At 50.7% G+C, this 15,013-nt stretch overlaps 1 pseudogene; it reads right to left on the reverse strand.

Moving 5' to 3' along the window:
- Positions 1–766: 766 nt before the first annotated feature.
- Positions 767–9,507, reverse strand: LOC126949808 (uncharacterized; annotated as a pseudogene).
- Positions 9,508–15,013: the final 5,506 nt, after the last annotated feature.

Consider the following 15,013-nt stretch of genomic DNA (forward strand, 5'->3'; position numbering starts at 1 on the left):
GAAGATGAAGGACTGTATTTTTTTTTTTTTTTTTTTTTTTTTTTTTTTTAGTTTTCCAGCATGGACTATGCAGTTAGACTGAGCCCTGAGACTGCTAATTACAACAATTTCAATAAATACAAATAACTCTAACCCACCATGCCACCAGTCTTTGGAGCAAAATAGGAGCAATTATATTTCAAGCAAGTCAGTTCAAAGGCATGACTAACTCCTTACAAGGAGCCAAATTGTCCATGGGTGTTGAGTGGCTGTGAAACATCACGCCCTTCATCTCTGCCAAGGAGCAGGTTCAGGTGTGCACAGGTAGGTTTGGCCGCCAGCCTTCCCTTGGGAGAACAAGTGCTATAGTCCCTGGTCAGACTCCAGGCTGAGCTCAGAACATCAAAGGAAGTCATTGGTGGAGAGTGACTTGTCCTGACAGCAGCAACATCATCTCGACATCCAAGTCCTGTGCATTTTGATTGAAGTTTCCCCTCAACCCTAACGCCATCAGAGCGAGGTGTAGGCCTTGAGGAAAGCCCCCCTATCCAGCAGGCTCACTTTTCACACAGCTGCACCTCATCCCTGAACCTCACCTGCACAGCTCAGCCAGCCCACTGCTGCTGTGCTCCCAAAGGGGACGGGGACAGAACATGACAGAGGCCACGGGGACTGAGCAGGCAAAGGAGTCCTTTACAATTTCTCTTCAGCATGAACCAAGTGACATCCCACAGTACAACAAAGACTTATCATGCGAGTAGCTCATGAGCACACAGAGGATGCCAACTCAGGTGTGTCCTTGCGCGAGCGCTGGGTGAGAGGAGAAGGTAGATAAGGCCTCAGCCTTCTGAGCACGAGTGGCCAGCCCTGCCAGGCAGTTGACCCAGGCAGTGGCAACAAGCGACAGAGTTCCCTTTCCCAACCCCTCCCCCAGGGTTGCCCCAGCCCTGGGAAGCCAGCACTGGGGAGATGCTAGACCCTCATGTTGGTGCCCCTCCTCCCGTGGTCATGAAAAACAACAAGCAGACTCTGACCTCCTGAGGACATACTGGAGAGCAAAACAAGAGTCATCAGCGAGATGGGCCTGAGTCCAGCCCACAGCACAGGGCTTGCCAGGTGCTCCCTGCTGAGCCTGAGTCCAGCCAACAGCAGCTTGGAAATCAACTGACAGTTGCTGAGCTGAGAGTTATCCACGGTCCCAGGTAACCTGGAAACTATGCAGCTCAGACGAGGCACCCACAGACCTATATTGAGAGAAAAGGGGAGTCAGAAGGTATTTAACATGTTTTTAACTATTGTGATGTGAGCTCAGGTCCCAGGAGATGGCTGCCTGAAGGGTGGATCTGATGAGGATCCCACAGCCCTCCGCAGCAGCCTCAGGGTCCTCTCCCCAACAAGGATCACTCCTCCTGACCAAAGGAAAGGAGGAGATGCTGACTGCAGGGTCCCTGCTGAAACCATGTCTCTCCTGGAAAGGGAAAGGAGGGCTGCCACCACCCTGACTCCACTTACATGTGAGCAGGGACATGCCACTTCCTCGGGTTCAAATCCTAACTCAGTCACTTACTGGCTGTGTTAGGGGATTAACGAGCTCATTCATATAAACCATTCTATGAGAGTCTGGCAGGCACATGGCCGGCCTTAGGCCTTTGTCTGTGGTTATGACTGTTATCTTCGTTAGTCATCACTTAGAGAGAGACGTGCAGAGCTCCCATGATGGGGTGTGGAAGACAGCACAATCAGCAAACACTGCGTTAGAATAGTTGAGGTCAGCGGCAAAGCTGGGGGTGCGCGTGAAACGGGAAGAGGCCATAGCCAGGGGGGTGTCAAAAAGGAGGAAGGGCCTGGGAAAAGTCACCATCCAGCAGGGAGCCCATGGGAACACATGATGGAGGGCCCTGGATGGCCCAAGTGCCTGCCGTGCCTCCTAGACCCCCGCCCCCCTCCCAGTAAGCTGTGCTGCCCTGAGGGTGTGGGACAACTCCCCGGAGCTGGGCTCCCTAGAAGGCCCAGCCATCACCCTTCCACCTAAACAGAGGCCTACAAATCACCAAGGCCTCCTTGGTCTCTAACCTTGGAGCCAGCTGGACATACAATCGCCTGTGAGCCCAGAGCAAGACCACAGCGGGCCCGAACCGTGACCGCCTCAAAATGCGACGTGAGAGAGACCGGCAGGGTCCTCCTTCCCCAAATCATCCATGACATCTGTAAAGACCCCACCACTACAGCTTCATCCCTGTGGATTCATTCTACCACTGTCAGGCTTCAGCAGCGCCCACCACACGGAGGTTTAGACACTGTTGCCTAAACTCTCCAAGTTCATCTGAAGCGAGCTCATCACAGCCGCTCTAAGCCCCTGCCCTCCAACCTGTCTCTTACCTGGCGGGACACACACAGTCTACATCTCTGCAGACCTGGACCTCAGCCTCAGCGCTCCTTCTCCTCCGCACCACCCCATCCCCCTGGTTCTGCCGCTTCACTTCCTCCGTGTTTCTTGAACCTCCCCTTTCTCCCAGCCTACACTAGAGTCTGGACACCACTGGCCTGGCGGCCTCAGATCCGGGTCCCCCAGCAGGCTCCGGAGGATGCCCTCTGCTCATCCACCCTCTGCAAAGACCCCCAAGCAGCCTCTCTGTGAGGCTGCACCCCACAAAGCTGGCATTTGTCTTGGCCCTAAATGGCCGAATATTGTCTATTTCACATGGTTCAACCCATAAACGGTGGAGAGGAATCCAGAGGTCCTGTTTCGAATCCTCAGTAGCTCCACTTGCCAAGCTGCTTAGCTACCTAGCTCCAGCCTATCCTTTCACACTACCCAGCAGCACCAAACACGCAGCTTCTAGAACTCTCCCTCCATTTCGCCTTGGCTGTGACTTGGCTGTGTAGCCCTTCTGCCTGGCGTTATCCACATGTTCTCCTCTCTTTTCCCACTTGTCCTTTAGACCGAGACTAGCTGTCACCTCCTCCAGAAAACCTTCCTTGACCAGCCCTCGTCCACAGTAAGTAGTGCCCGTGCTCCTAAAGCTTCCCTGGGATTAACACTGCACTGACCACATCGTCTTCAGTTTTTCCTTCCACTTCCTGCTCTAGTGTAGAACTCACAGGGCAGGAACAAGGTTTTCATGTCCCCAGCATCGGGAACAGCAGCCCTTGGTTAACACATACTGAGTGACTCACAGGAAGTGTTGGCTGGAGCTCATTCACACTAGCATGTAAATGACTGATACACATCTTTTCCTGAAAACAACCCTTGCTGGGGGAGAGGAAGGGGAAACCCCAGAGCCCTGGGCAAGTGAAGCGGAGGAAGCAGCCCCACCTGGAGAGGGACAGGTCCAGGGAGTCCGGAGGCCCAGCGTCAACCCTGGTTGTGAAGGTGGGCTCCGTTCTGCACGTCTCCCGAATGGCTTGGGTGGAGGGAATCGTGGTTCCTATTTGAACAAGTGAGAGGCCCTTAAGGCAGTTTCTAGACGGAAAACTTCTCAAAGGGACTGGGAAGCGTGGGCAGCTCGGGAAATCGGAGCATCTGAGCACAGAAGCAGCTGAGCAGGTGAACTCCAACTGCCTCTGCTCAGAGCGGCTGCTTCCCAGCAAACCGCAGTCCTGCCCCCACGCCCACGCACACTGCGGATTGGCACTTCACACAGACTAATTAACAAATAGCAGGGCGATTAAATCACGCAGCCCATGGTATTTTCCTAACTCCTCTCAGTGGCGGCAGAGCATGAAAGTGAAATCAGGAGCTCTCCCCAGAGGCCTCGCTGCCGACCGCAGGCCGGTCTTCAGAAGGAGCAGCAGCCACCGAAGAGGCACAGCCCTCACGCACTCCGGAGACCATGGACAGCTGCCTCTGTGGCCATGTCCTGCCCTGTCTCTCCTCCTAGTCCTGGGCTGGGCTCTGGCCCCCCAGGAGTAGAGAGCAGGTCCCGGTCACTGGCTTTCCGTGCTTTCTGTCCCTGGGTCTTGCCCCTTGTGCGGAACTGCTGGCTGCCCCCCTCAGCTCCCACCCACCTGCTCTCAGGGCACAGCTGCTCCAAAGCCGCCCCTCTCCTTCCTCCCCTTGGCTCCAGGCACGGGCGCTGGGCCCCGCCTGGACACTCACGCGTTCGGTTGTCTTCTCTCCTGCTGGTCAAGCACCCCTTTCTGCTAGGGTTCAACTCCTCTGGGCTCTGTCCTCCTCTCTTTACACGGCAAACCGAGGACCCAGCTGCCCCTTGTTCAAACGCCAGGAGAGGGCTCCCAGCCAGCAGTCCAGACAGAACACTCCAGATGCTCCGTGACACTCAGACAGATCCTTGCAGAAGAGAGACTTTCTAGAGCCTGGACAATTCCATAAATGGCCGTAAGGACTTTGCTGTAAGGACTGTGCTCTGGGAAACTGGGTTTTCCCTCTATGAGTTAGAATTCCATGACAACACGGCCCCCAAAACACAGATGCTGTTTACCTCTGTTCATACAGCCAAGCTCATTAAAATTCATTAAAGCCACCGACTATCATTCTACTGAAAATCATTTATAACAAATCAGACTTACAACAGAGTTTGATGTTGCATAGTATTCAATTTGATCAAATCAGTCAAGACATAGAAAGCTCCCATAAGGAGAAGAAAGAGGGTGATGTAGAAATATAAAGGGGTAAAATGATGGCACGATGGCTAGAGTGCAGAGTGCACAGAAACCAGAATTCACCTTCCTCAAGGCTAGCTCAGGGCAGGATCCTAACACACACACACACACACACACACACACGCTCAGGCATGCACGCACATGTACACACACATGCACACGTATGCACATGCATGTACCTAAGCACACAGTGGCTTCACATTACTGCTCGATCACTCCTTTCTGACATGCAAACGCTACTTTGCACTTTTCACCCACTCCCCAACTAGGAATTCCTGCATACTTATTCCCAGAAGTTAGAATTCACATGGCAGATAATAGAATTTCTGCCAATTAGTTCACTTATTTAACAAGGTAGGCTCTTTCTCTTCCGGAAATGGTCATCTGTAGGTTATCATAACATTTCACGTGGGCTTCCTCCAGGGAATAGGAAGGAACAAGGACAGTCAGCAACTGTCTGGAGAGCATTGCCTTGCTGGTTTCAATGCTCCAGCAAGTGTTTGCAGTGGGACCAACAGCAGGTAGAGACACGGGTGGAGTGTGCTGGGGGCAGGAGGAACTGCCTGGGAAGGTAAAAAGGAATGGAAGAAAGAGAGGGACCATCCCAGAGAAGAGCAGTGTGATCTTGATAACTTCAATGCCTGTCAGCCAAGCATTCAGGATTTATTTCTACCCAAATTATCCTAAGAGAGGCAATGGCCTCATTCAGTGCGGTGGAGAAATGGGCTCTAGCTCCTAGATGAGAATGGCGGCCAGCCTCTGCGGATGGACAGGACAGCTGCCAGAGAGAGCCAGGGCCATCCTGGTGGCGGTCGCAAGTCTCACCCCAACCCGCTCCAAACCCACCCCGGAGGCAGGTGCTACCAACGCCATGTAAAGCACCTGCTGAGGTCTGGGAGAGGCCACGCCCATAATCACAGCAGGGCGTTTGTTGTGCTTTTGAGAGTCAGCCCATTACTCCTGCTGAGACGCCAGCATCTATGTGTGCCAAGAACGCTGTGACTAAGGGCTATTAACAGGGTGGCCCTAGTTCACTGGAGAAATTGCCTGACTTTCAAGAAGTTCCCCATCTCGTTCCTTTCTGAAGGGTAAGTGTAATGTAGACCTAGGTCATCGTTTGTATTAGAAGACACGTTGGCCGCTTCACTGAGTCAGGCTTTCACTGAAACATAATCGCTACTCACCTCCCAAAACAGAAACTATATTGCACTACACTATTCCATATTATACTCTGTGGTGCTGTGCCGTGCTATACTGTGTAATATCATACTGGACTACACTATATTATGCTGTACTATACTACACTATGTTATACTATACTATACAATATGACATTATACTGTGTGTACTACACTGTCCTCTGCTGCACTACACTATGCTATACAACACTATACTATACGATGCCACACTATACTAAACTACACCACGCCATACTGTATTATACTCTACCACACTATATTAGGCTACAACACACTACACTATGCTACACTATGCCATATTATACTATACCATACTATATTACACTACACTACAATATGGTTCACTATGCTATACTATACCACACTATATTATACTACACTATATTATGCTACACTATACTACACTATGCTGCACTATACTGTATCATACTATGCTACCCATACTATACTATGCTATAAAACAATACACTATGCTATGCTACACTATACTATATTATACTATACTGCACTATATTATGCTACACTATACTACCCTATTTACACTATACACTATCCTACCCTATATACACTATGCCATACAGTGCTATTTTATACTGCACTGTACTATATTATGCTACACTATGCTATGCTATATTATATTATACTATACCACACTGTATTATGCTACACTATACTATACAATGTTATATTTTACCATACTGTACTATGTTATGCTACACTACACTATGTTATGCTATATTATACTATACCACACTATATTATATTACACTACACCACACTATGCTACACAATGCTGTATTATACTCTACTGTACCATAATATATTACACTACACCACACTATGCTACCCTATGCTACATTATACTGTACCATGCTGTATTACACTATACCCCACTATCCTACACTATGCTATATTATACTATATGAGCCTATATGCTACACAACAATACACTATGCTACACTATACTACACTATATTTTTTATACTGTGCTATACTATGCTACACAATGCTAAACTATACTATACAATGCTGTCTTACACTATACTGTACTATATTATGCTATACTGTGCTACGCTATACTATATTACATTATACCACACTATATTATGCTACATGATACTACACTATGCTATGCTATACTTTACCACATTATATTATGCTACACTATACTACACTGTGCTGCACTATGCTGTATTATACTATCTTATACCATACTGTAGTATGTTATTCTACACTGTAATGCACTATGCTGTATTATACTATCTTATACTATACTGTAGTATATTATTCTACACTATACTGCACTATGCTTTATTATACTATCTTATACCATACTGTAGTATATTATTCTACACTATACTGCACTATGCTGTGCTACACTATATTATACTGTGCCTCACTATATTATGCTGCACTATACTACACTGTGCTGCACTATGCTGTATTATACTATCTTATACCATACTGTAGTATATTATTCTACACTATACTGCACTATGCTGTATTATACTATCTTATACCATACTGTAGTATATTATTCTACACTATACTGCACTTTGCTGTGCTACACTATATTATACTGTGCCTCACTATATTATGCTGCACTATACTACACTGTGCTGCACTATGCTGTATTATACTATCTTATACCATACTGTAGTGTATTATTCTACACTATACTGTGCTATGCTGTGCTACACTATATTATACTGTGCCTCACTATATTATGCTGCACTATACTACACTATGCTATATTATACTATACCACAGTATGTTATGCTACACTATACCATACAATGCTTATACTATACTGTACTATATTATGCTACACTATGCTACGCTATGCTACATTATACTATACCACAGTATATTACCTTAAACGATACTACACTATTCTACACTATACTATACAATGCTATCTTATACTATACTGTACTGTATTATGGCATACTACGCTATGCTATGCTATGCTATATTCGACTATACCACACTATAGTACGCTTCACTGCACTACACTCTAGCACACTACATGACACTACACTACACTCTACAACACTGTACTACACTGCACTGCATTACTCTATGCTGCTCTACGGTGACTGCATTACCCCACACCACACCACACTACACTCTTCTTTCACAGCCTATCTCCAGTACAGAAGAAGGAACAAGGTCTGGAGTCAGGAATGGACATGTACATGATTTAAGGCCGACCTCACCTCCCTCTGTGCCTGCCTTTTATCTATCACAGAGGGACTCTAACATGTCCCTGGTCTATGGGCCAGAGCTGTTTTCGTGACCAGATGCAGTCTGAGAAGCCACTTCAAGACGCTGAGGCTCTGTCCGTAGAGCCCTGTGATCCTTTGAACTGTGTACGTCGGAATCCACTGAACATCATGTACCTATTGGGTGACTGAATAACTGACCCCCTCTCTCTTCCTTCCTCTTTTTCTTCAATACTGTTTGACCAATCTGGAAAGGTTTGATCCCCATTTTTTAAAATCCCAGGTGGCCACAGCAGCTGCCCCGGCCCTGTGCCTGTCTAGACCTGCTGTGGAGTTGGCTGCACTGCCCTTGCATGTTGCCGCTGACGTTTCCGTGGAGCCTCCGGCCTGCACAAGCACGTAGGGTGTGACAGCCTCCTGAGGCTGCCATCGCGAAGGACTGCAAACATGCGGGTTAAAACAACAGAAATGTCCTCCTTCACAATCCCAGTGTCCTGAGGCCTGAAATCAAGGTGTTGGCAGGGCCCTGTTCCCTTGGAGGCTCTGGATGGAATGTCCCTCACCCCTCTCAGCTTCTGTGACTGCCGTTGGTCCTGGGAGTCACCAGGCTTGCAGCTGCATAGCTCCCATTTCTGTCTATAATGCTATGCTATACTATATTATAGCATATTGACCTATGCTATACTATGCTATGCTCTATTGCACTGTGCTATACAACACTACACCGTACGATACTATGCTATACTACATTACACCACGCCATCCTATGTTATACCCTACCATGCTATATTATGCTACCTATGCTGTGTCGTATCCTACTGTACTTGGTATAGCACTTGATAGAGTGCAGTGTAGTGTAACAGCATACTGTAGCATTGCCATTGCGTGGCCTTCTCTCTGTGTGTCCATGTGCTTTTCCCTCCTTAGAAAACACAGCTATTGGGTTAACGGCCCGTGAAAAGACCTCATATTAACGTGAGCGTATCTGGAAAGACCCTATGTCCAAACAGTCACATTCATAGGTACTGGCATCGGGATGTCAGCACAGTTTTAGGGGGACACGATTCAACCCACAACACCGAGAAATTATCCCAGAAGCACCTCTGTCCTCCCCTGTCCCTAGAAACACTGTCACCCCGGCACAATATGTGCCCCTGGGGAGGGGAGGCAGGCACCCCATGGCTTTCTCCAGGTAGGAAGGAAGCAGTGGGTGACAGTGGTGTGCCCGCTTTGTGGGAGGCCACCCATCTCAGTGGGTCTTCCTTTCCTCACCTGTACCTGTTCACCCCCAACGTGAACCAGCAGAGGTGGTTAAGAAGCAAAGGAACTAATTACAGAAAAAGGAGTCACAAGTTTCAAGACCTAGTTAACACGGGAGGAATTGGGTGGAGGGACCAGCTCGGAGGCCATTCACCTACAAGCTCATGGAAGCTTCGGTCAGTGATGACAGTGCTGTCAGGGACCAGGTGGGAGATAGCCATCGTGCAGAGCAGGGAGGGCACTGCGTCCTGCTACCACCTGCCCCACAGCCTCCCAGGACCACCTCCAGGGTGGGTTTCCAGCAGGTTGGATGCCCTTGATGGAAGGACACCAGATGCTGCCATGTTGGGTTTCACTGTGCGCAACAGACCCACAGACCAACTTCCTACCAGGAAAGAGCAAGGGAAGAGGGTGGGGAGTTGGGTTTCCTGCATCTGTCTGCAGTGGGGAGCACCTGCACCTTTCCTGCACGGGGTCATGTGTTGTGCTGTTGCGTTTCCAACAGGTGCAGCCAGCTGCATGAGCAAACCTTGTAGTGGACGAAGCAAAGGAAATGGTTTTGCCATCTTGGTGACTGCCGTTCTCTGTGTACACGTCTGGAAATGTGCTAGTCACACCATTTATTTAACTCCGAGAACTTTAACAAACTCTGTTGTCAAGTTAAAGTAACTGTTCATTTTCTAAGAGACTCACTCAGGGCTGGACAGAGACGCCTGAGGGGAAGGTCAGCTAGAACCCTGAGTCCTTGCAGGACATACTGTTACTGAGATGGAGACCCTTTCCCCAGCCCACAGCCAGTAAGAAACCAAACACGACTAGAAGACTATGGATGTCACTGTGTTTGAGGTGGAGGGAGGAGCATCCAGCTAGTGGTCCACGAGGAAGCAGCATCTCTCCAAAACCAGGGGCACAACAGCAGGTCCGACAGGATCTCCACAACCTTGGCCACAGTAGGTGGTGGTCAGGGGCCTCTGCAGCGTGCTTAGCAACTTCATGGTGGTAGGAAGACTGGACCCTCAATCACTTTGCTTCTGGACATCCTGGTGGCTAATGAGCTCGGTAGCAGTTCCTCCACTGGTAAGCACCAGCAGCAGGGCACTGTTGAGAGGGCGATGGTCCTTCCATGCCGGCTTCATGCTCCCCTGTGGACTCCCTACACCTTCATCCACTGACAGCCTCAGAATGGTCATACGTGTGCATGCTAGACAAGCAAAAGCTACTTCACCGTGGGTAAGACGGTGGACGCTGACGTCGATTCCAGGTTCAAATCCCTGCCCACTGTGTCCCTGCTGTGACGGGAAAGTTGGTCTCCCCATCTTTGCCATGAGAGCACTGTCATGCTGGCCCCACTGTGCCGACGTGGTAAGTGCTGGGATAATACCGAGTGGAGGGCATGGCCGAGCATCTGGTGCCTGGAAGAGCCAGAAGGACAGTGGACATTAGCGTCGTCACTATCATCATCCTGCCCCCACCCCACCATCCATTTGCCCTTCTGACAGGTGCCTGCTCCTCTCCTGATGGGTGCAGCCACTAAGCAGCCCTGTCAGGAGGTAGAGGGCAGGAGGAAGGAGTGCCAAGGGCATTCTCCTCCCAGGCCACCCCCGACTCAGGGCACAGCCAGTCCCAACATGGGGCACCTCCTCTGGCTGAGCTCCCGTGGGACAGCCTCACAGTCCTGCTCCCACCAGGCACATCTCTGCACCCCACTCTAGCACTTGCTGGTCTCTATGTGATCACCCCACCCCCTTCGAGTTCTTAGCTCTTCCACACGCACGTGAGAAAATGCTCCAGATTAATCTCTTCCTGCTGCGAGCACTCAGAATGGCTTTCTGATTGGACCCAAATCAGTACTGGGCGTAGTCTTCTCTCTAGAAAACAAAGGTCCTGCAGCCTTGAAGGTCTCCATCCTCCCCTGAGAGTGAGGTGAGGCTCAGTGATAGAAGGTGCCCTAGGAGGGGTGGCCGTGGTGGGTCTGCAGCCTCTGCCAAAGTACAGGGTCGGCAATCAGCCCTCGGAGGCCTCGGAGTCCTCAGGGCCCTTGGCCACCAGGAGGCCCTGACCAGGCAGATGGAGTCTTTGTTACAGAGCTGGGCCCAAGGGGAGGGGCAGATGTGTGCCGGGGACTGAGGGCTGCGGAACCACCCTGGAAGCAAATATTTGTTTCTGCAACAATCTCCATTCCCCAGAGTGCAGATAAGATTAGTGTGGCACTGAAGATAAAGAAAAATCGAATTTCACCTGTTGCCCTTGGCCCCACCTAGGCTCAGCACCTACCCATCTCAGCCGCAGGGGCAACCCTTGTGCAGGTGAGCCCAATCGCCTCCCCCACTGCCCCAACAGAGCTGCTCGTGCAGCCATCAGCAACGCAGCTCCCACCTCTGAGAACAGCCGCCTGCTAGGACCTCGGAAAAGCCAGAGGAAAAATGTAGGCAGACAGGAGCCGAGGCAGCCGGGCAGCTGGGCAGACCTGGGCAGGGTGGGCAGTGATGCTGCAGTGGCACAGGAGGGCCTCTTGTGTGTCCCCCCAACCATCCACCGTGCTCTGCTGGTTGCCCCTGTGGACAGGACAGGACCTACTTGGGCCCCACTCATGCACAGCAGGCTCTTCCTTGGAGCCATCCTCCCCTGGCTCTCAGGGGCTCCTCCCAGCCTTCCTGGGAGCTCCTTACAGCTCCTTGGTGGCTTCTCTGTCACGCTGGCAAGCACCGCATCCCCCAGCCCTGGCAGGGCTCCCTTTTCTTCTCTCTCCTTGACACCTGCCTACCACCCACTGCCATGGCTTCAGTCTCCACTCATTGCCTTCTTCTCCCAAACTTACGTCCTTTTCTTTTCTTTTCTTTTTTCTTTCTTTCCTTTTTTTTTTTTTTTTTTTTTTGACAGAGTTTTGCTCTTGTCACCAAGCCTGGAGAACAGTGGCGTGATCTCGGCTCACTGCAACCTCCAACTCCCGGGTTCAAGCGATTCTCCTGCCTCAGTTGCCCGTGTAGCTGGGATTACAGGTGCCCACCACCACCCCCAGCTAATTTTTGTATTTTTGGTAGAGAAGGGATTTCACCATGTTGGCCAGACTGGTCTCAAACTCCTGACCTCAGGTGATCCACCCGTCTTGGCCTCCCAAAGTGCTGAGATTATAGGCATGAGCCACCGCACCCAGCCTAAACTTATTTTCTACCCAGATCTTTCCCCCGGGCCCCACCGTGTATCCCCAGGTACCTTCCTATTGAATATCTCCAACCAGTTACCCCTTAGACTCGTCCAACTTAATCTACCCGAGATGGAGCTCACCTGCTCCATGTACCCTCACCTGATATGGCTCTCTCTCCTCTGCCTTCCACTGGTGACACCTGCCCATCCCAAGCCGCTCATGCGGGACAGGGTGTCCTCTCACCGCTTTCTCTCACATGGCCTCACATCCAAGCCCTGTCCCACTCCCACCAGCCCACGTCTGCAGCAAACCTACTTCTCTGCAACATGGTGTTCCAGCCCCAGCCATATCCTGGCTTCCTGCTGGGCCACACCAGCTGCCTCCCCACTGTCTCGCCATTGCCGGACTCCCCCTGCACCCATGTTATAATTAATACACGAGCTGGGTGTTCTTTCAAAAACCCAAACCAGGTGAGTTTACTGGATGAGCCCTACCTGGTCTGTCGCAGACGTGGTCCAGGGCCCCCTCCCCACTGTGTTTCTCTCCTCCTGGGCCCCTTACTCACTAAGCCCCCCCACCTGGCCCAGGGCAGGCACCATTAGCGGAGCTGAAGGCTCAGCCTGTGGGCTTGGGGGCTGACTCAGAAAAGGCAACGTGAGCACACCCACATCTTCGCCTATTTCAGAAGAGAAATGCAGGGCTCTGCAGCCTAAAGCCATCAGACCCAAGGGGACATCCGTGGGGATTCTCATCCTTGAAGACGCAGAAGCCCCCACCCCACCACTTGAGGCAGCGAAGAGGAAACGCAGCTGCCAGGCACCTGCAGGCCTCCGCTGGCCCCTCACTCCCCTCTCCATCCAGTAGTCTTGAGTTCTAAGGACCGTCACAGGCCATAGCCCCAAGCACTCAAGAGAATGGAGGTGTGGGGGTCCCAGACAAAGAAACCACCTGGTGTCACCGAGAGAAGCGGAGGAGATGATCAGGGGCCCGGAGTCCCAGACGAACAGACAACCATGAGGATGTGCGGTCTGAATGCTCTCCTCATGATCAAACACACTAAACTGTCACCGGAAGACTCCCTTCCTAGGCCTGGCTGTGTCACCCACCAGCCAGGTCACTAGACAGGTCTCCCTGCCCCTCTGGACACAGCTGCCTCTCCTGGCAGAGCCGTGGGTCGAGTTGGAAGCTCACGCGGCCCCTTTTGGCTCTGACACTCCACTGTCTATGAGTCACTGCGGCTTCCGGTGGTTTGTCACTGAGGCTCACAGGGAAACCAAAGAAAGAACAATCGCAGCCCAGGGTAGCGAGTTCACGGGCACCGGGTCCAGGACTTGCGTAAGGAGGCCCGGTGACCTTCAGCACCGTGGTGACTCAAGGTGGTACTTTTCCACTGCCAGCAGGCACAAGCCCTCTCACGCGTGGCACCGGCACCTGCATTAAAATGATGTTTTGATGATGTTGCAGGACTTAGATCCACCTTCAAACATGAAAACAAATAAGAGTCCTGGCCTGGTGTTGTTGGAACAATTCCCTGGATTCCGTGTCGAGTCGAGTCCTGCATGGAGGGACAGTCAGGGCAAGCTGGTTACCTGGCCTTGAGTCACCACCAGCCTTCTCCCAGAGCCTCTGACTCATGGGCATGTTATTTGGGGAAAGAGTCACAAAACCATCACCAGCTCCTTCCTCTCGCTCCTCCCAGCTCCACACTTGGCCATCACGGAGTGTTTTTGTTTCACTGCAGTAATCCAGATGAACCCTAATTGTGTTTGTATATCCCAAATGGGAGGTGTCAAACAATCAGAATTCTCTGCATTTGATTTGTAGGACTAAATGGCAGTTCCTTACAGAACGGGCTTAGGTTCCAGATTCATCTGAAAACAAAACACTTCTAGCTCTGACCTCTGCGGAACAATAAATTCATGTTTTCAGTGTTCCCCTAAGGCCTGGCCAGATCCTCAGGAATCCTCAATGAATCCATCCTCCACATCATTTCTACTCCCGAAGTCAGGACAGACGGGTTCACCAGCAAACATCCTCTACCGAATCCCGGTTGACCAGCACCTTTTCCTCCCAGTGTTTGTAGGTAGAATTTTCCTAAGCCACATGCACCCTGCCGGCCATGGACCGTGCTCTGATGGGAAGGGCAGTCTCGTGGGAGTGACACACGGGGCCTCTGCCATCAGACACCCCTGTTCCAATCCTGGTGCCCCTACTCTGCCTGAGCTCAGCAAAATGGGACACTCACAAATCCTACTTTAGAGGGTTTTCTCCTGAGTACTCAGTGAGTATTCATGTAGAGAAATTAGCCCAGTTCCTTCCCCACAAGGACCTCAACAATCCTGTCCATGATTGTCATCCAGGATGAACTGCTGCTTACCTATAACCAGAAGAGTTAGAACTCGTTCTGAACCTCCTGAGGCCAAACTGCCACAAAATTCCAAACAAATAAAATGTGAATGAATATTTGAAGACAGGGTCTTGGAAGCCTGACTCTTTAAGAGCTTGCTTTTAAGTGAAATATGTACACACACACACACACACACACACACACACACAAAGCGGAGAGAGGGGGCAAAGCAAAG

The sequence above is a fragment of the Macaca thibetana genome, chromosome 3 (assembly GCF_024542745.1).
Source record: "Macaca thibetana thibetana isolate TM-01 chromosome 3, ASM2454274v1, whole genome shotgun sequence".
NCBI classification, from domain to species: domain Eukaryota; kingdom Metazoa; phylum Chordata; class Mammalia; order Primates; family Cercopithecidae; genus Macaca; species Macaca thibetana.